This window comes from Oryctolagus cuniculus, chromosome 12 (assembly GCF_051225735.1).
Source record: "Oryctolagus cuniculus isolate XC-2025 breed Fujian yellow rabbit chromosome 12, ASM5122573v1, whole genome shotgun sequence".
Taxonomy (NCBI): domain Eukaryota; kingdom Metazoa; phylum Chordata; class Mammalia; order Lagomorpha; family Leporidae; genus Oryctolagus; species Oryctolagus cuniculus.
Genome location: NC_142878.1, coordinates 98,718,018 through 98,740,018, shown reverse-complemented (window position 1 = coordinate 98,740,018; position 22,001 = coordinate 98,718,018). Strand labels below are relative to the sequence as shown.

The 22,001-nt window shown below is 46.9% G+C and overlaps 1 protein-coding gene across 29 annotated transcripts in view; it reads right to left on the bottom strand.

The window, feature by feature from the left end:
* The window catches only part of LOC103346732 (NBPF family member NBPF4), a 255,956-nt gene that overhangs the window by 172,579 nt on the left and 61,376 nt on the right, over positions 1-22,001 (bottom strand). For 16 of the 29 annotated variants that reach the window (XM_089310708.1, XM_089310706.1, XM_089310700.1 and 13 more), the window contains exons 3-7: positions 20,476-20,536; positions 17,710-18,640; positions 13,115-13,720; positions 12,547-12,639; positions 1,998-2,061 (exon numbers count right to left, since the gene is read on the bottom strand). The exons of 3 other annotated variants lie outside the window; for them this stretch is intronic. The gene's annotated coding sequence lies outside the window, so the exon portion shown is untranslated. The remainder of the gene's footprint in view (positions 1-1,997; positions 2,062-12,546; positions 12,640-13,114; positions 13,721-17,709; positions 18,641-20,475; positions 20,537-22,001) is intronic. 10 more of the 29 variants (XM_089310678.1, XM_089310679.1, XM_089310690.1 and 7 more) reach the window with 6 other exon arrangements.

Sequence of the window (22,001 nt, the reverse complement as noted above, 5' to 3'; positions counted from 1 at the left end):
AGGGAAATAAAAGCAACATACGAACAAAGAGTTATCTCTGCCCCCATAAATCAATGCACAATGTCAAAGATATGCAATCAGCCAAAATGCTGATCACCTCAAGACTGAATAAAGACATTATGGGCTATGTACACCATACATACATACATACATAGACTGCATAGCCTGGCTATTGTGCATTCTACTGGAATAAGCATAGGCCTGTGAAAACCTCTCTGTCTACAAAATGATTTCATTTCCTTCAACATGCTCCCAGTAGTGGGTACATCCATACAGTTTTCCATGTTGACAGGAATAATTTCACAGGAAAAATTGTATTGCTCTACAGGTATATATTAAGGAATAAAAACATCGGATCAATAAACCCAATTTTACCTTAAAACACTAGAACAGCAAAGTAAATCTTAAGAAACCAGAAGGAGGAAAAAGATTCAAATGGAAATGAAGCCAACGGCATAGAGAATATCACAACAAAAATTCAGTGAGACCAAAATACAATTTTTGAAACCTCAACGAAATTGACAATACATTTATCCACATGAAACAAGGAAAAAAGAGAACAGACTCAAGTGACATAACAAGAGAAATGACAGAGAGGACATTACTAACAACCTTACTAAAATAATCATCAAAAAACACTATGGGAAAACCAAGGCACAAGAATTTGGTCAATGTAGATACAATGGATTGATTCTCAGAAAGAAACAAACCACTAAAATGATTGCAGTCAAACTAGAAACTCTGAATAAACTTTTTTTTAAAATTTTTTTGACAGGCAGAGTGGACAGTGAGAGAGACAGACAGAGAGAAAGGTCTTCCTTTTGCCACTGGTTCACCCTCCGATGGCCACTGCAGCTGGCGCGCTGTGGCCAGCACACCGCGCTGAACCGAAGGCAGGAGCCAGGTGCTTCTCCTGGTCTCCCATGGGGTGCAGGGTCCAAGCACTTGGGCCATCCTTCACTGTACTCCCGGGCCACAGCAGAGAGCTGGCCTGGAAGAGGGGCAACCGGGACAGAATCCGGCGCCCTGACTGGGACTAGAACCCAGCGTGCTGGCATCGCAAGGTGGAGGATTAGTGTATTGAGCCGCGTCGCCGGCCTGAATATACTTTTAACATGAAATGAGACTGTATTGGCAGGGAAACCAAAAAACAAACACAAAAAATGAAGAAAATTCCAGGACCACAAGGCTTCACCAGTGAGAACTCCCATTTAAAGGGTAATTAAAATCCGTGATTCGCAAATCCTTCCAAAAAGGAGATTAAGAGGGAAAACATCCCATTTTATTCCACCAGAACAGAATTATCCCAACATCGAAAACAAACACATCATAAAAAAAAATGTAGCATATAAATATCTATCATGAATCTGTCACAATCCTGAACAAATTACCAAATGCGATCCAGAAAAACAAGCAAAGCTTAGCTCACGGTGCGCAACTGACAGTTACTCCAGGAATTCAAGGATGGCTACCATACAAAATCAATATATCCCAGAACAGAATCAACAAGAGAAAAGACCACACATTATCCCTATAGACTCAGAAAAACTATTTCACAAAAACTTCCATTACTTTTGCAATATTAAAAAAAAAAAAACATCAAATTAGGAATGGAAGGTACACCTCGGCCTGACAATGCTCTTTCATGAAAAACCCACAGAGCACTAACATCTCACCTAATGAGAGTAACCTGAAACTGTCCTCCTAGACCAGGACACAGACAAGCATTTTCGCTCTCATTCCTCCTCAGAACACGCTCAGAGGTCTAGAGCAGGGCGGCTGGGCCATCAAAAAGCAAACAGACAGGAACGTGAGGCCGTTCTGGGAGGAGACTGAGCCACCTCTGCTCTTGCACAGCTGCTCGCACACTGGGGAAAGTTCCATACCGTCGCATAGCATGACCCCGACTCTACCCACGCCTTCGGGACCCAAGAGCAACGGGCACGCCGGCACCCAAGACCCCCAGCATGAAACTGCAAAAGCCGTGCGTCACTCACCTTCAAGCAGGCTTGGTCTGCTGGCGGGACAGAGGCCCGCGAAGGCCATTGCTTCCAGAAGGGTCTGAAGAAGAAAAATGAGTCTGGGAAATGGCATGACTGTCTAGAACCCACAGCCTTTCCTGATCCCGACCTGACCCTGGAGCTGCTGGGTTTCCCTCAGGCTTGGCCAGCAGCATCGGGGATGGCTCCTCACAACTTGTGCAGCCTCTCGGGCAGGAGCGGACGCGGCACTGACTCCCACTTGAGCACTGTGGAGCATTCAGGGCCGCACAAGCGGGTGCACTTCCAGGTCACAGGGCAGGGTGAAAGTGCAGTCCCCATGGGCTATTTTAATGATTCCACAGGACACTTCTCTGCACTGCTGCACCCAGGGCCACTTCCAGTTTGCCTCTCCTGTTCCAGGTTGTGACCCAGAGAGGCAGCCACTGATGGCCCAGGTACCCTGGACCCTGTATCTGTGCCTTGTGGAAGTCCTGAATGGAGCTCCTGCCTCCTGGCTTCTGTCTAGCCCAGTGTTGGCCCTTGCCACCTCTTGGGAGAGAGCAGCAGTACAAGCAGCATTGCCAGCACACACTCTTGCTCTGAGTGATCATCCATCTGGGGGTTCACACCCCAGGTGGCTGCAAAGGCCAGGACTGCAACAGGCAGAAGCAGAAGCCAGGGACTTTATCCGGTGCTCCATTCTGTGTTCAGGGGCCTAAGTCCTTGGGCTGTCTCCCTCTGTTTTCCCAGGCGTGTTAGCAGACAGCTGGATCCCAGGGGAATGGCTTCCGGGAGGATCGGCACTTTGAGGTGTGGGTAAAGCCACCACCCCCAGTGCCTGCATCCCATATGGGTGCTGGTTCATATTCCGGCTGCTGCAGTTCCGACACAGCTCTCTGCTGTGGACTGGGAAGGCAGTAGAGGATGCCCCAAGTCCTTGTACCTCTGCACACAAGAGGAGACCCCGGTGAGGCTCCTGGCTCCTGGCTTCAGATCCACTCAGCTCCACCCTTTGCAGCCAACTGGGTAGTGGACCAGCACATGGAAGACCTCCCCCTCATTCTCTCCCCCTCGATCTCCCTCTTTCTCTCTCTCTCTGCCTCTCATCCTCTCTGCGTGTAACTCTCAATGTCAAATAAATAAATAGGATCTTTAAAAACAGTAAAAAAAATTAAAGAAGGAAGACATAGCTGTAAATAAACTACTACATCAAGACCAACTACTAGAGTTTATGTAGAATTTGATATTATATGCATTACATACCCTATTAACACAGAATTTGAAAAAGAGTTTAAATCTGTCTTAGAAAAGATTCCGGTACTCATTCGTTCTCTTCTTCCTTATAAACATTCTGTGTGGTGTTATCTCTGTCTTTCGCATGAGGCAATCTTTGTAATTTATTTATTAAGACACTCGCACAAGGACTTGAAACACCTGTGATCTACAAAGTTCTCCACTGAACACAGGTCTGCTTCCCAGTCTCCGCCCTCCACAGTCTAGCCTTGCATTTAATGTATGGATCATGTTTGAAATGGGAAAAATCATATCTTTCACAAAGCAAGATAAAATACAGAAAGGTAGCATCTGAGGTCACTTGGTATTTTCTACATGCACTTTATAATGTTTGTACTTTTTATCTCATTTCTCAATGTTAGAATATGGGTTAATTTTAATTTTTTTATAATAGAAGAAAATGTTTCATATTTATACCAGATTGTGGGATTCTTTGGATATTTAGACAGTTGTGAATTTCTAAAATTAAGGACTTTGTCATGTACAAAAAACAGTTACATACTGTATTCTTAAAAATGTATTCCGAGGAATCTTCTAAGATGGTGGAATAGGGAGGGAACACACTGATAGTCCAGGAAAAGATAGTTTAATAAAAGTGGAGATACTGTAGTTTCAGGGAAGAGTTATGGAAAAAACTGCAGAGGAAACTCTTCCAGAACTAGGGGTACACGGTGGACCTATGTGGAGGGCACGGGTGCCCACGGCTCGGAACCCCAGTCGCCAAGGCTACTCAACAGCGCTGGAAATGCAGTAGCCCGAGACACTGGCAGGAAAACGGCAGGAAGAGCCTAAAGGGAACGAGGCTTAAAGCCCCATGGGGGAAGTTCACCAGCCTAACTAGAGGAGAGAAAAAATAAATAAATAAATAAATAAATAAATAAATAAATAAATAGGACCAGTACAGACATGATTCTCTCTTTCCACTCACCTTACAAAGGCGGGCAAGACAAAGAACAGGCACCATTGTGGACATACATAAAAGCTGCACCCACCATCAGCCAAGCAGAAAAACCTGACTCTGGTGGGCAGAAGTAACAGGAGGTTAGGACCGAGTGAATGTGTGGAGCTAAGAAACTGAGACTGTGAAAAAAAAAACAAAACTGAAATTGTGTGAGAGAACTCACTGAGTACCCAAGATGTGAGTACTCTCGGGAGAGTACACAAACTCGGTAACCTTGGCAACCCGGTGGGAGACTGCAGGAGAATTTGAGCTTATGCTGAGGGCTGCACAGATCCTTAGTGTGGTCCTTGGGACAGAGAAGATGCATATTATACCCACAGGGGCCAGAGCTCAGACACTGACTACCTTCAATTCTGCTCAGCTGTGCAGAATTATTTCCCTTCTGAATAAAAAGAGAGCAAGACAGAGAGAATATTTACTACACCTAACCTGGGTGTGTCACCTTTGGCACACCTTTAACCCTGAAGAACCTAACACAGCTCTCTGGTCACACCCCTCACAAGCCTCTAGGATCCATCAAAAACAGACAGTCCACTTAGTCTAGAGTCACAGAATAATGAGAAAAACCACCACAGTGAAGGAAAAAAAAAAAAGAAGAAACCAAAGAATATCTCCACAATGCCAAGCAACAAATGTAGAAACCGAGGAAACAAGAACAAGGAAGATATTATGATGCCAAATGAACAAGACACCCCAATTCAAGATAATGAAGATGATGAGATAGAAGAAGTGCAAGATATGGATTTCAAAAAATGTATAGGAACATTTAGAAGTTCTCAAAAACAAATTCTTGAACTACAGAAATCCTTACTGGCCAGGATAGAAAATCTCTCTCGTGAAAATGAAATCTTGTGGCCGGCGCCATGGCTCCATAGGCTAATCCTCCACCTGTGGTGCCAGCACACCGGATTCTAGTCCCAGTCAGAGCGCCGGATTCTCTCCCGGTTGCCCCTCTTCCAGGCCAGCTCTCTGCTGTGGCCAGGGAGTGCAGTGGAGAATGGCCCAGGTCCTTGGGCCCTGCACCCACAAGGGAGACCAGGAGAAGCACCTGGCTCCTGGCTTTGGACCAGCACGGTATGCCGGCTGCAGCGCGCCAGCCGCGGTGGCCACTGGAGGGTGAACCAATGGCAAAAGGAAGACCTTTCTCTCTGGCTCTCTCTCTCACTGTCCACTCTGCCTGTCAAAAAAATAATAAAATAAAATAAAATAAAAAGAAAATATAATCTTAAGGAGGAATCAAAATGAAATGAAGAAACTAGTATAACAGGAAAGTGTGATAGTGAAGAGAAATCAAAATGAAATGAAGAACTCAACAGATCAAATGACAAACACATTAGAGAGCCTTAAAAACAGAATCAGTGAAGCAGAAGGGAGAATATCAGACTTAGAAGACAGAGAACAGGAAAATATACAGTCAAACCAAAGAAAAGAAGAGGAAATTAGAAATCTAAAAAATATTGTTGGGAATCTACAGGATACTATTAAAAAATCCAACATTCGGGTTCTAGGAGTTCCTGAAGGCATGCAGAGAGAGAAAGGATTAGAAGGCCTTTTTAGTGAGATACTAGCAGAGAACTTTCCAGGTTTGGAGAAGGACAGAGACATCCTAGTACAGGAAGCTCACAGAACCCCCAATAAACATGACCAAAAGAGATCCTCACCACGACACGTGGTAATTAAACTTACCACAGTGAAACATAAAGAAAAGATCCTAAAATGTGCAAGAGAGAAACTCTGAGATTACTCTCAGAGGATCTCCAATTAGACTAAGAGCAGACTTCTCATCAGAAACCCTACATGCTAGGAGGGAATGGCAAGATTGAGCCCAGGAACTAAGAGAGAAAAACTGCCAGCCCAGAATATTATATCCTGCCAAGCTCTCATTTGTGAATGAAGGTGAAATAAAGACCTTTCATAGTAAACAGAAATTGAAATAATTTGTCGCCACTTGTCCAGCCCTGCAAAAGACACTTAAGTATGTGAGTAAGTAAGTAAGCAGTTTTTTATATATAGGCACACGTGAGTACACAAATACACACATATGGACAGAAGCTTGCCCTCCCAAAACACCTGACTGCAGAGTTTATGGTTGCCATCACTTGACCAGAAGGCTCAGGGTTAATCCTGGGCGCCTCCTGAACCCATTAGCAAGGGGCCATCACCTCAGCTGTACCCTTACATGCTGTACCGAGGGGCACAGGAGTGCATGAAGGTATGCAGATTCCTCCCTGGCCAGGCCACCCACACCCCACGTGACCTGTGTGGCCCTACTGTGCGGGGAGCTGACCCATGGGGCTGTGCCCTCTGCATCCCCTCCTGCTCACCATGAAACAGCCCAGCGAGGCAGGCTGGGAAAACTGTAGGACATCTGGAGCCACTCAGTATAGCCAGCAATGCCATCAGGTGACCGTGACAAAGACAACAAACGACAAGGACTTCTTGGCTCCACGTGGGGGGCCTGTGCATCCAGGCAGAGCCTTGCAGCATGAGCACTTTGGGAACACATGTGCAATGTGCACAGAGGAACACGTGATGGTATGGTGGGAATGAATGAATAATGGCCTCTGGCTCCTTGCTTTCATGAGTCAGTGTGGCCCTGTGGTGAAAAAGAAAGAACAGCTGCACTTCCCTCACTGGTAAGTATCTCAGCAAGGAAACCACCTGTGTTCAAGGCCACTGTCTCCCTCCAGACCCTCCCCTTGCCCACTGCCTTAACACAGGTCAAGCTGCATGGCTGGAAGAAATCCCAAGCAAAGACATGAGCCAACACTCTGGCATGTCTGTCCTGGTGGACACTCAGTCAGAGAAGAGTATCCTTTCCCTAAATCCTGCCCTTCACATCTCAAGCTGCAGATCCTCTCTGTTAAACCTGTCCCCCTAGAGTCAACCATACCACACCCAGACCCAACCAGAGTAGCTATAGATCCCAAGGGGGCTCGTGATCAGGGCAGCTGAAGACATGGAGACCGCCGCACAAGCCACGAATCCTGCCAAAGGCAGGCTGCAAGTCTGAACCACAGAGGGTGTTAGCAGTACAATGACAGTGCGAGCCACTGCTCAGAGGGAACCAATTCAAGACCTCGCCCTGGCACAGCCACCAGATGCCGGTGACATGGCTGTCATAACAAGTCATCTCCTCTCCTAGGCCAAGCAAGGACGCACCCCAGAGCCTCTCGCCCCTGCCACAGCAGGATCCCTGCTCTTCCTGGTGTGGAACAGCACGCAGGGACTGCACTGGTTTGCAGCTAATAGGAATTCGATAGGCATCACTCCTCTCCTGATGCCATTCCGAGCCTTGGGGCGATGGTTCAACTGTGGCCAGACACATGGTGGTAGTGGCAACAGGGAGGACACTTTATCTGCACCTGTCACTGCATGGGCAGCCATATCCTCTGGCCTTGCCAAGTTCTTGGGAGCTGCAGCCGAGGGACTGCAGCAGGAGTGACAGCTGCTCTGAATAGGCCTTGTCACTCATTCCCTAGCATGTCACCCACTAAGAATATTTTTAGTGTTAGGCTTCAGCTAAGGGATATTATCAGAAGAGGTAGGCGAAGACGTAGACAGTCGACGAGAAGGCCCTTTTACAGAAGTAATTACAGACAACTTCCTTACTTTGAAGAAAGGGACGTTTGAGCACAGGAAGCACATGGAAGTCCTAATACACATGACCAGAAAGATCTTCACCATGACCCACTGCAGTCAAATTCTTCACACTCCAACACGAAGACAAGACTCTAAAATCACACAAGAGAAACACCAGACCTTTTTCAGAGGATCTCCAATTAGAATCACATCTGACTTCTCATCAGACACCCTATACGGGCTAGGAAAAAGTGGTGAGATTATATGCCACGTCTTAAAAAAAAGAGCTGTTAATCAAGAATAAAGTACTTTGCAAATCTCTCACTTAGGAATGAAGATGAAATAAAAAATTAGAGCCTGCTGAGGAAATTTCTACTGGCCTCCTGACACACACTTCTGCTCCACAATAAACTTTCCACCTCAGCTTCCTGTGACTTTCTGAAGTATGCACCTGTACCTAACTCAAGACACTGAATCCAGTTATAAATCCTCCAACAAAGAAAATGATAAGCTCTCCTATCCAATACCACTTCACTGATAGCTTCTACCCGTACACGTCCAGAATACAGAAGATGAAATACTCGTTTTATGCCACCTGAGATACTTTAATACCAAAATCAAATATATTACCGGGAAAACTATGCACAAATGTCCCTCATAAACAGAGAACTCTCCAAATCCTCGAAATACGATCAAATGAAATCTAGGAATACTTTAATGTGTCATGACTAAATGGGGCTTCTCTCACAAATGAAGTGGGTTCAGTGTTAGAAAAACTCATCTATGTAATTCATGTGTGGGTGGCTAAAGAAGAAAAATATGAAAGACGTGCAGAAATTAGCCAAATGCTGATCCAACAAAACAGATAAAAATCTATGGCAAGCATCACACTGATGTGGTGAAAGCCAGTAGAGAAGGGTTTCCCCCCAAGGAGGACATAAAAGCTAAGGACATCCGCGGTCATGGCTCCTACTTGATGTCACAGCAGGGAGCCCACTGAGTGTTGTTAAAGCAAGAAAAACACAATGAAATGAGAGAGCTGAAGGGCAGATGTTAAACTCTGGGTTTCCCGAAGCCTTGATCATCTACACATAGTTCCAAAAGCATTTTCTAAACAGCTACTAGTCACAAGAAATTATTTCAGCATGACCATGATGGGTAGAAGGGCAATGTCAAAATATCAAGTGCAGGGCTGGCGCTGTGGCCTACCAGATAAAGCCGCCACCTACAGCACTGACATCCAACATGGGCACCTGCTCAAGTCCCGGACGCTCCACTTCTCATCTTGTTCTCTGCTATGACCTGGGAAAGCAGTGGAAGATGGCCCAAGTCCGTGGGCCCCTGCACGCTCTTGTGAGACCCAGAATAAGCTCCTGGTTCCTGGTTTCTGATCGGCTCAGCTGAGGCCACTGCAGCCATCTGGGGGTGAACCAGCAGATGGAAGACCTCTCTCTGTCTCTGTCCCTGTCTCTATCTCTTTCCCTCTGCTTCTGCCTTTCAAATAAATAAAAAGTCTATTGAAAGCAATTATTTATTATAAAATCAATTGTATACCACCATCAATGAACAGGCAGATACTGATATAAAAATTAATTGTATACTACCATCAGCGAACAGGTAGACACTGATTTGAAATTTAAAATAGCCTACTGAAATGAAAACTCGTAAACCCTATCAAAAAAATACACAATATGTTGGCTGAAGACTAAAATGCTGATAAAGGAAACTAAAGAAGATCTAAATAAATACACTGTGCATAGGACTGGAAGACTGAATATTATTAATATACCATTTCTTCTAAAATGTTCTATAGGTTGAACACAATCTAAATAAAAAAACAAAACAAAACAAAACAAAAAACAAACAAAAAAACCTCCAGCAAGAGCTTTTGGAGAAAAAAAAAAAAAACCTGACTGTAGTTAGGAAAACGCAAGACAACTGACTATCAACTCCACCGTGAAAAACAAGGAACTGGGTGAAATCACGATACTGTCTTTCTAGACTTTCTTTTTTTTAATTTTTTAAATTTATTTATTTATTTTTTTGACAGGCAGAGTGGACAGTGAGAGAGAGAGAGAGACAGAGAGAAAGGTCTTCTTTGACGTTGGTTCACCGTCCAATGGCCGCCACGGCTGGTGCGCTGCGGCCAGCGCACCGCGCTGATCCGATGGCAGGAATCAGGTACTCATCCTGGTCTCCCATGGGGTGTAGGGCCCAAGTACTTGGGCCATCCTCCACTGCACTCCCAGGCCACAGCAGAGAGCTGGCCTGGAAGAGGGGCAACCGGGACAGAATCTGGCACCCCGACCAGAACTAGAACCCGGTGTGCCGGCGCCGCTAGGCGGAGGATTAGCCTAGTGAGCCGCGGCGCCGGCTCCAGACTTTCAATAAACCTACAATAACCAAGACCTTGCTTTGGTATTCGTGAAAGAACAGAAGAAACAAGTTTCAATGGAGTAGCATAGTGAATCCAAAAGTAAACCTCATGCCAAAACACATAAGCAAGCATTGTTAAAACTACAAAGAGAAATACACAAAGGCACTATTACACTCACAGACATCAAGACATCTCTTTCGTTAACAGATCAGCAGTCAGATAATCAGTAAGGATGTAGCTTAACAGAAAAGCACCTGAATCAACCAAGCATTGAACGGATCCTTAGCGGATGCACCGTTCTCAGCAACGCAACATGACACGCTTCTCAGACCCACACGGCACATCCACTATGACCACGTTCGTGGCTGTACAGTAGACCCCAACTCCTAAGGAAGAGGCGCCACACAAGGTAAGCTCTCAGATCACAATGCAACCTCTCTACTGAGAGATCAGTACGAAAAGGCTGGAAAATCCCCAATACTCGTGAGAACAATCAACCTACCTCAAAATGACACGTTTATAAATCTCAAATAAAAAAAAATACTTCAAACTAAATGGAAACTGTTAGGCCAGCGCCGTGGCTCAATAGGCTAATCCTCCACCTTGCGGCGCCGGCACACTGGGTTCTAGTCCCGGTCGGGGCGCCGGATTCTGTCCCAGTTGCCCCTCTTCCAGGCCAGCTCTCTGCTATGGCCAGGGAGTGCAGTGGAGGATGGCCCAGGTGCTTGGGCCCTGCACCCCATGGGAGACCAGGAAAAAGCACCTGGATCCTGGCTCCTGCCATCAGATCAGCGCGGTGCGCCGGCTGCAGCGGCGGCCATTGGAGGGTGAACCAACGGCAAAGGAAGACCTTTCTCTCTGTCTCTCTCTCTCTCTCACTGTCCACTCTGCCTGTCAAAAAAAAAAATGGAAACTGTATCCTGCCCATTTATAGTAATGGATGCATATTTTAGAAAAGAAGAACCAAGATCCATGAGCTGTGCTTTCACCCTAGGAGATCAGAGGAAGAACAGCAACTTAAACACTTAAAGCAAGGTAAGGAAAATCAAATCAATCATGGAGAGATACAAGTCGATGGGACTGAAAAAAAGCTCAATCGCAGAAAAACGTCGACAAAACTAACATTTGGTGCTTTGAACACATCCACAAAATTCGTGAACTTCTTCTCAGGACCAATCAAGAAAAAAGGTTCAAGTTACTGAGTTGGTTAATGAAACGGTGCCACCATGACTGCATGGAAAAAATAACTGTAAAGGAATAGTATGAACAACTCTGTGACAAAAATTATATAAGATAAATGAATTGTGTGAATGTCTTGAAACGTAGAATATGCCAAAATCCACACAAAGGGAAAAGAAAAACAGGAATGCTTCCATAATTACTAAGGAAGTTATAATTTATAATAACTAGAGTAAGACATAATTATAAAGTATCAGAAAATGTATTAGACAGATATGAGTTACTGAATTCACATACCCCGTTTCTGCTCAGCTAAAAAGAAACAATGGGCAGAAAAGTACTTACAAGACCTGCTTTGTGGCACAGCAGGTTACGACACTGCCTAGAACAATGTCATTTCATATAGATGCCAACTGGATTCCTGCCTGCTATGCTTTTTTTAAAAGCTTTATTTATTCATCTCAAAAGCAGAATTACAGAGATTCAGAGGGAGAGAGAAATAGAGAGAGAAGGTCTTCCATCCACGGGTTACTCCCCAGATAGACGCAACAGCCAGAGCTGAGCGGATTTGAAGCCAGGAGCCAGGAGCAGTTCCTTCAGGACTCCCACACAGGTGCACAGGCCCAAGGACTTGGGCCCTCTTCTACTGCTTTGCCAGGGCACAGCAGAGAATTGGATCAGAAGTGGAGCTGCTGGGACTCGAACCAATGCCCATGTGGGATGCAGGTACATGCAGGCGGCTGCTTCATCCACTATACCACGGCTCCGCCCACCCCACCCTCCAACCCTCATCAACCCAGGCTGTTCCCACTTGAGATCCAGCTGTATGCTCAAACGCCTAAGAAAGCAGAGGAAGCAGCGCAAGGACTTGGGCCCCCAAAACCACACTGGAGTACTGGATAAAGTACATGGCTTCTGTTCCCACTTGAGATCCAGCTGTATGCTCAAACGCCTAAGAAAGCAGAGGAAGCAGCGCAAGGACTTGGGCCCCCAAAACCACACTGGAGTACTGGATAAAGTACATGGCTTCTGCTTTGGCCTGGCCCAGCCCCGGGACGTTGGAGCCACCTGGGGTAGGAACCCACACATTGAATACCTCTCTTGCACTGCCTTATCTATAACTCTGCTTTGGAAACCAATCTTTAAAAAGAAAAAAAATATCTAGTACTTACTATGAGGTATCAGAACCTTGGACAGGCTGGAATAGAGCACACAGGATTCTTGGGGTTTCTCTACGCTTCTGCTTTCTCTTCAGTGTGTGCAGTCTGTGAAAATTGACCAGATTACGTGCAAATTAATTCGAGTGACCCGTACCCATTTCCCTGCACACACACGTTACAGTTCTGAACAACCCAGAGAAGAGAGGCCATGAGTCAAGGACTGTTCTCATGGACATGGCCAAGGCTACTTCCAGCCAGGGACAGAAAAACCCCCAAACAGAACCAGGGATGTGGGAAAAGTTCTTGCTCTCCCAACCCCCACCACCTGCCCACCGGGACTCCTGTCACACTCCCCATGCCTTTCCTTTCCCCTACACATGTTTCTTCCCCTTGTTTCACGCCTCCCCACAATCATGCCACCTTTTCATGCTCTCCTCTTCCTCTCTCCTCCCGCCTCCCCCTTGACTGCCTTTCTCCTTCTACTATCCCCCTCACACCCTCACATGCACACCCCTTTCCCGCTCTCTCCACCCAAGTCCCCACCTACACCACGTCAGGAAGGCCAACACAGCAAACTCACCGCAGAGAGAGCGTTTCTGTTCTTCTGGAACAGGAACTCAGTAAGAGATGTAGTCTTCCAGAAGGAGCCGAAAAAGAGGACCGAGCCTAGAAATTTCCAGAAGCCCAAGGTAACTGATACACCAGACTTGGGCCCCAGCATCTCCGGATCCAGGCCTGACCCTGGGGTTCTGAGTCTCACTCAGGCTCTGCCGGCAGGGTCAAGGATAGCTCCTCATTGCTTGAACAGGCTCTCAGGGAGGAGTCGCCGCACCGCAGATTTCCACCTGAGCACCTCAGGTCAGAAGGTTTGGTGCGGCCGGCGCCGCCGCTCAATAGGCTAATCCTCTGCCTGCGGCGCCTCAAGTCCTGGTCGAGGCGCTGGATTCTGTCCCTGCTGCCCCTCTTCCAGGCCAGCTCTCTGCTGTGGCCAGGGAGTGCAGTGGAGGATGGCCCAAGTGCTTGGGCCCTGCACCCCATGGGAGACCAGGAGAAGCACCTAGCTCTTGCTTTCGGATCAGTGTGGAGTGCCAGCCGCAGCTCGCCGGCCCCGGTGGCCATTGGAGGGTGAACCAACGGCAAAAGGAAGACCCTTCTCTCTGTCTCCCTCTCTCACTGTCCAATCTGCCTGTTAAATAAATAAATAAAATTAAAGTAAAAATAAAAAAAGAAGGTGCCGTGCATGTGTGTGCACTTCTGGGTTGCAGCTCTATACACAGGTGCACTCCACATGGGCAGCTGCCAAGGCACCAGGGGACGCATTTGCATGACGCCAAATCAACACGTTCAGCGTCCAACGCCCCAGGGCCACTTATAGCCTGGCGGCTCCAGACTGTGACCAAGTGAGGCAGCGGCTGATGACCCAGGTACTCTTCTGGGGGTTCACCCCCCACACCGTGGCTATAAAGGCCAAGACTGGGACAGGCCAAAGCAGAAGCCAGGGACTTTTTGTCCAATGCTGCATTCTGGGTTCAGGGACCTAAGTCCTTGGGCTGTCTCCCACTGCTTTCCCAGGTGTGTTAGAAGACAGCTGTATCCCACAGGGAATGGCTTCCAGGAGGGGCCGGGGCTGTGGGGTAGCGGGTAAAGCCACCACCCACAGTGCCGACATCCAATGTGGGTGCCAGTTTGAAAACCAGCTGCTCCAGTTTCAATGCAGCTGTGTGGTCACGGAAGGCAGTAGAAGATGGCCCAAGACCTTGTGCCTCTGTATCCTTTCAGGAGACCCCAGCAAGGCTCCTGGCCCCAAGCCCCTGGCTCCTGCCTCAGGATCCGATAAGCTCTGTCCATTGTAGCCAACTGCGGAGTGGACCAGCAGATGGCAGGCGCCTCTCTCTCTCTCTCTCTCTCTCTCTCTCTCTGTGTAAATCCTAATTACAAATAAATAAAAACATCTTTAAAAAGGCAATTTTTTCAAAAAGGAAAACATACCTATAAATAAAATAATACCTCAAGGGCATCAACAATTTTATTTAGAATTTGATAGTATATGCATTACCTACCCTATTAACACAGAATTTGAAAAAGAGTTTAACTCCATCTTAGAAAAGATTTTGGTACCCATTCATCTCTTCATCCTTACAAACATTCTGTATGGTATTATCTCTGACTTGTGCATGAGGAAATCTTTGTAATATATTTTTTCAGACGCTTATGTACACACTTGCAAAAGGACTTGAAACACCTGTGATCTACAGAGTTCTTCACGGAACACAGATCTGCATTTAAAACATGGGTTATGTTAGAAGTAGGCCAAATCATGTCTTCCACAAAGCAAGATTGAATGCAGAAAGGTATCATCTGAGGTCACTGTTGCCATTTTCTACGTGCACGTTATCATGTTGGCATATTTTTCTCTCATGTCTCAATATTAGATACAAACTGGAAGGGAGGTAAGCCCAACTATCCCTATCTGCAGATGACATGATTCTATATATAGGAGATCCAAAAGACTCCACTAAGAGACTATTGAAACTCAGAGTAGAATGTGGTAAAGTGGCAGGATAGAATATCAGCAGCCTATTTGTATACACAAACAATGTCATGGCTGAGAAAGGACTTCAAAGACCAATCCCATTCACAGATGCTACAAAGAAAATAAAATCGCTTGGATAAATAAAACCAAGGATGTTCAATATCTGAGGATCATAACAGATTAAAGAAAGGGATAGAAGAGGACACCAAAAAAAAAAAATTGAGAAGCTTCTGCCCTGCAAGACTAAAGAGGCAACTAATGGAATGGGAGAAATTATCTGCAAAGTATGCAACTGATAAAGGATAAACTACCAGAAACTTTCAAGAAACTCAATAACAGCAAAACAAACCACCCACTCAAGAAATGGGCAAGGGACTTCAACAGGCTAAATATTTCAAGAAAGGAAATCTAAATGGCCAACAAACACATGCAGAAATGCTCAGGATCACTAGCCATCAGGGAAATGCAAATCAATACTACAATGGCCTTGAGGATATGGTGGGAAAAGGCACCCGCATCCACAGCTGGTGGGAATGTAAACTGGTATCGCCACTGTGGAAGACAGTAGGGAGATAAATAAGAAATCTGAATATAGGCCGGCGCCGCGGCTCACTAGGCTAATCCTCAGCCTTGCGGCGCCGGCACACCGGGTTCTAGTACCGGTCGGGGCGCCAGATTCTGTCCCGGCTGCCCCTCTTCCAGGCCAGCTCTCTGCTGTAGCCAGGGAGTGCAGTGGAGGATGGCCCAAATCCTTGGACCCTGCACCCCATGGGAGACCAGGAGAAGCACCTGGCTCCTGCCATCGGATCAGCGTGGTGCGCTGGCTGCAGCGCGCCGGCCACCGCGGCCATTGGTGGGTGAACCAATGGCAAAAGGAAGACCTTTCTCTCTGTCTCTCTCTTTCACTGTCCACTCTGCCTGTCAAAAAATAAAAAAAAAAAAAAAAAAAGAAATCTGAATATAGACGTACCACAAGAGCCAGCCATTCCACCCTGTGTATATACCCAAGGGAAATGAAAACAACATACCAACAAAGAGTTATTGCTGCCCCCATATTTACTAAGCTCAATTCATAATAGCAAAGATATGCAATCAGCCAAAATGCCCATCACCTCAAGACAGAATAAAGACATTATGGGCTATGTACACCATACATGCACATACAGCCTACATAGCCTGGCTACTGTGCACCCTACTGCAGTAAGCATAGGCCTGTGAAAACCTCTCTGTCTACACAATGGTTTCATTTATTCAGTATGTTCCTAGGAGTGGGTACATCAAAACAGTTTTCCAGGTTGACAGGACTAATTTCACATGAGAAATTGCACTACTATACAGGTATATATTACAGAATACAGACATCGGACCCATAAACCCAATTTTACCTTAAAACACCAGAACAGCAAAGTAAATCTTAAGAAACTGGAAGGGGAAAAAGGATTGAAACGGAAGTGAATCCAACGGCATAGAAAATATCACAACAGACATTCAGTGAGACCAAACTACAGTGCTTGAAAACTCAGTCACCTGACAAAACGTGTATCCACAGGAAGCAGGGGAAAAAAGGAGAACAGACTCAAGTGGCTTGACAACAGAAATGAAAGAGGACATCGCTACCAAACTTGCCAAAATAATGCTCCAAAAACACTAGGGAAAAACCAAGGCACAAGGATTTGGTCAACCTAGATAGAGTGGACTGATTCTCAGAAAGATGCAAACCACTAAAACTGAATACAGTGAACCAAGAATCTCTGAAGACACTTCTAATTTGAAAAGAGACCGTAGTAGCAGAGAAACCGAACCAAACAAACAAACAAACAAAAAATGAAGAAAAGTCCAGGACCAGATGGCTCCACCGGTGAGAACTCCCATGGAAAAGATAATTAAAATGCGTGATTCGCAAACCCTTCCAACAAGGAGATGAAGAGGAAAAGCCTCCCATTTCATTCCATCAGACCAGCCTTATCCCAACATGCAAAACAAGCCCATCATAAGGAAAATGGCACACACATACATACCCGTCAGGAATGGGGCACATGCCTCAACAAACATTACCAGCCGCCATCCAGAAGCACAACCAAAGCTCAGCACACTGTGACACTGTGCACAACTGACAGTTACTCCGGAAATGCAAGGGTGGCTACCATACAAAATCAGTAGATCACAAAACAGAACACACATGGGGAAAGCCCACAGAGTATCCCGATAGACACAGAAAACCCAGTTCACAAAAACACAAGTCATCACATTAGGAACACAAGGTACACCTCGGCCTGACAAGGCTCTTTCATGAAAAGCCCACAGAGCGCCAACATCACACCCAACGCGAGGAACCCGAAACTGGCCTCCTAGACCAGGACACAGACATGCACTTTGGCTCTCGTTCCTCCCATCAACAGTCTCTGAGGTCTAGAGCAGGGCGGCTGGGCCCTCAAAAAGCAAACACACGGGAACGCGGGGCCGTTCCGGGAGGAGACCGAGCCACCTCTGCTCTCGCACAGCTGCTCGCACCCTGGGGACCCTTCCAGACGGTACGCACAGCACGACCGCGACTCCACCCGCGCCTTCGCGACCCAAGAGGCGCAGGCAGGCTGGCGGCCAAGACCCCCAGCGGGAAAACGCAACAGCCGCGCGACACTCACCTCCAAGGGGGGTCCGGTCTGCTGGTGGGACAGAGGTCCGCGAAGGCCGTCGTTTCCGGATGGGGCCGAAGAGGAGAAATGCGCCTGGGAAATGGCGCGGCAGCCTCGGACACGCAGCCTCTCCTGATCCTGGCCTGGCCCTGGGGCCGCTGGGTCTCCCTCAGGCTCCTCTCCTCCAGGCTTGCACAGGCTCTCAGGCAGGAGCGGATGCGGTGCTGACTCCCACCTGAGCGCCAGCAGCCAGGCTACAGGTGTACTTCCGGGTCACTGTGCCAGGCGCAGGCGCACTCCCCACTGGCCTTCACCATGGCACCCCAGGACGCACCTGCACACTTCTGCATCCACCATCCAAAGCCCCAGGGCCGCTTCCAGTCTTCCTCATCTACATAGTGAGCATTTGGTTTACTGGGGATTTTTGGTTCTTGGAGCCCGTCATGTAGTTGGTGCTGTTCTTGCAGGAGCAGCTCTGGGCTACTCCTTTCCCCAGCTCCCCTGCGGTTAAGAAGTCAGCAAATTCTTCCTCCTCTCCTTTGGATTACCTGGCTGAGTTCTCAATGAGATCATTGCATTTGCTCCTAGTGTCCCTTAGCTAGCTGATCTCTCCCTGGGTTGTGCACGCCTGGGGACAGGGATCCTGCTGTCTTTCTTTCCCTGTAAGTCAGGCAGTCTGTGTGGAGCTGAACAACTTGACACTGTCTTTTCTGAAGGCTTAATAACCCAGGCAGAGTGAGAGCCAGGAGTTAGAGGGCTGCTGTTTCTCTTCAAGGGATGGAATCTCACTGAGTGGTGTCAGGGAGGGTCTTCCTCACAGGATGATGGCTGCTTAGGCAGTGTCTGCGTGCTGCGGGGAGTGGAGTGAAATCTGGGCACGTGGTGGAAGAATTGGCAGACCCCTGACCTGGGGTGAGTCTCTGAGCCTTGGCTTCCTGATCTGTGGAGAAGGGATGGCAGTGACTGTGTGTGTCCCGAGTTTGCACGGTCCTGGATGCCTGTCGCTGCTGCCGCAGTCATCTCAGGTCTAGGAATCCCTGACATTCAAAGGCACCTTGCAGTTTCTATCTGCCTCTGACCTTTTATGGTGCTGGGTTCTGTACCCGGATGGAGGGTGGCAGCAGACCTCGAGTTTTCTTTGTAAAAGCTTTTTGAAAATTGCAGTTGAAGCATTTAAATATTTGCTTGTTTATTTATGTAAGACGCTGAGTGACAGAAAAAAGAGAGAGAAATCTTCCATCCAGCGGTTCACTCCACAAATGCCTGCAACAGCCAGGGCTGGGCCAGGCCAAAGTTAGGAGCCCAGAGTTCCTTGCGGGTCTCCATGTGGGCGGCAGGGACACAAGCACTTGAGCCATCACCTGCTGCCTCCCGTGGTGCACGTGAGCAGGAAACCAGATCTGCATCATGGAGCAACCGAGACTTGAACCAGACTCTCCAGTGTGGGATGTGGGTGTCCCAAGCTGCAGCTTAACCTGCTGCACCACATTGCCTGCCACACTTTGAAGCATTTTAATGATAAATTTTAGCTTACAAATTATGTATGTTCCTTTTATAAATCTTGAAAAATATAAGTGGATAGGAAAAAAATAATTCCTCATCCTGCATCCTAACTTGCATAGACAGGCACACTTAATATTCTATGTGTTTATTTAGTATTGTTTATTCTTTTTAAAAATTGGGTTCATTTTTAAAAATTGAGTTTATTTTATAAATCTGTATTCTGATTTTTGAAGTAGCATAAGCCTTTTCCATATTATGAAAGTTTTTTTAATAAATGTCACTTTTATTATTTTTAAAAGGTTATTTATTTGAGAGGCAGCAGCTAAGCCATCAACTGGGACACCTGCATCCCCCATCAGAGTGCCTGTTTCAAGTCCCTGACACTGTTATTCCAACCCTTCTTCCTGCTAATGCACACCCTGGTAGGCAGTATATGGCGGCACAGTGTTTGGGTTCCTGTCACTCACATGCGAGACCTGGATTCAGTTCTTGGCTCTTGGCTTTGGCCTGGCCCAGCCATAGCTGTTGTGGGTATTTGGGGAATGAACCAGAATATGGAGGATTCCTCCATCTCTCTGTCTCTCTCTCTCTCTCTCTCTCTCTCTCTCTCTCCCATCCTCCCTACCTCCCTCCCTCCCCTGAAATAAAATGGAAAAAAGTTTTTAAATTACATAAAAAAGAGTGAAAATAGCCATCCATCAACTATTTATCTACAATCACTATTTTAGAACAATTCAATATTCACTTCACATTCACAATCTTTTTGTCTCCTGAACTATATCAAATAAATACAGACATGATGATCTTTTACCCCGCATATGTTTCCTAAGAACAAAAACATTCTGATATAATTTCACTTTCATAATCACAGTCAGTATATTTGTGATTATACAGCAACATTAGGTCCTGTACAGCATACATTAAATTTCTCCAATCGTTCCAAAAATATTTTAACCTTTATGTTTATTCCAGAGCACAACGGGTCTTCAGGAAGTTCATGGAAAATGAATTTTATGAAAAAAACCTATTCGTAGATTTCAATTTTTGCACAAAAATAAGTTTATTTTCATTCTATTTTTTCCAAGAACTTATATGATTAAGGACGGCACTGGCCCACATTGTGGCCAAGCAGGTTAAAGCCCTGGCCTGGATCACTGGCATACCATATGAGTGCCAGCTGTAGTCCTGGCTGCTCCTCTTCCAATCCAGCTCTCTGCTATGGCCTGGGAAAGCAGTGGAGGATGGCCCATGTCCTTGGGCCCCTGTACCCACCTGGGAGACCAGGAAGAAGCTCCTGGCTTCGGATTGGCGCATCTTCAGCCATTGTGGCCACCTGGGGAGTGAACCAGTGGATGGAAGATCTCTCTCTCTCTGTCTCTACCTCTCTCTGTAACTCTGTTTTTCAAATAAATAAAATAAATCTTTAAAAAAAGGACAGTGCGTAGCATTGAATTGTTCTCTCTCTTCTATCCTTAAGCAAGAACAGTCTTTCCAACTGTTTCTACCAAGCAGGGATTGAAATACCAGTATCTACCTTACAGAGTTGGTGGGAGAGGGCACCTAATGATGCCCAGCACCATGGACTCCTCCCATGCCCCCTCAGCATCCAGCAGCCTGCTCTCTGCAGCACTTGTTGTTGGGGGGAGTGAACAGGAATCACAGGAAGAAAGAGCCCAGCACAGCCTCCTACACAGCACTTAACAACGCGCAGCACCATGGACTCCTCCCTGCCCCCACGACATCCAGCAGCCTGATCTCTGTTGCAAACAGCAACACCTCATTCCAGAAGCCTGAGTTCATGTGAGTCCTTGCCAAGGAGCGAATGGGGCCCACAGGTACTCCCCAGTTAAATGCTTCTGAGAGGGGTAGACTGAGAGCCACTGCAGGGTCAGCTCCTGCTTCCAGGAGGCCACAGATGAGCCTCTGCCCCCGAGCCTGAAGCTGTCCCTAGACGAGGGCTTCACGGTGGCCTTGTGACTGCACAGGTGGAACTGCAAGTGATAATTCACAGCCTGGACCAAAATCCCCAAAGGCCCTGGGTGTCCACCTTGCTCTCCCATGACACTGGCCTGTTCTGCCTTTTTCTGTGCAAATAATCAGCACTGCGCTTCTGTTAACCATGATCAGCAAGGAGGGCATCACACACACACACATGTACTGTCCCATGTATGTGTGTGGCTCCCTCATTGCATTTACAAACCACAGGGTATCCAGCATGCTACTTCTAATTTGCTTTTATTTCAAAAGACAGAGGAAGGCATTCCCACATGTGAGCCACAAACTACCACTTTGTTCTCCACTTAGGATGGCAGAGGGAAGGCCTGAGCCTTTCCCATGACAGACGCCAAGGCAACAACACCACCAAGCAGGTCAGCATCGAGCACTGAAGTTGCCACCAAAACCCACAGAGCTCAGATGTCCACTGGAAGCTTCTATGCTGTTCCTAGGGAACGACATTACATGGGTGGTACTGCCCCCCGCTGCTCACAAACAATCCCCACTGGGAGTCTGACTGCTGAGCCTGCCGAGGACCCTGGCCCTGGGCACCACTCATTATGCCCAACTCCCTTATGGGGGAGAAGTCAGGATCTGTTTACCCACTGCCCACTGAGAGGAACACGCAGTGCAGAGGCACAGAGCACCACACAAGCCAAGAAAATCCACCGCATCTGATGCTTGAAGCCTGGTAAGACGTCCCTTTGCCTTTCCCTGTTGCTAACGCGCCCAGTACTAAGCCTGCTTGTGGACAACATAAATTGAATGTTTTCTCAAGCACCAGCACAAGCCAAAGGAACTTC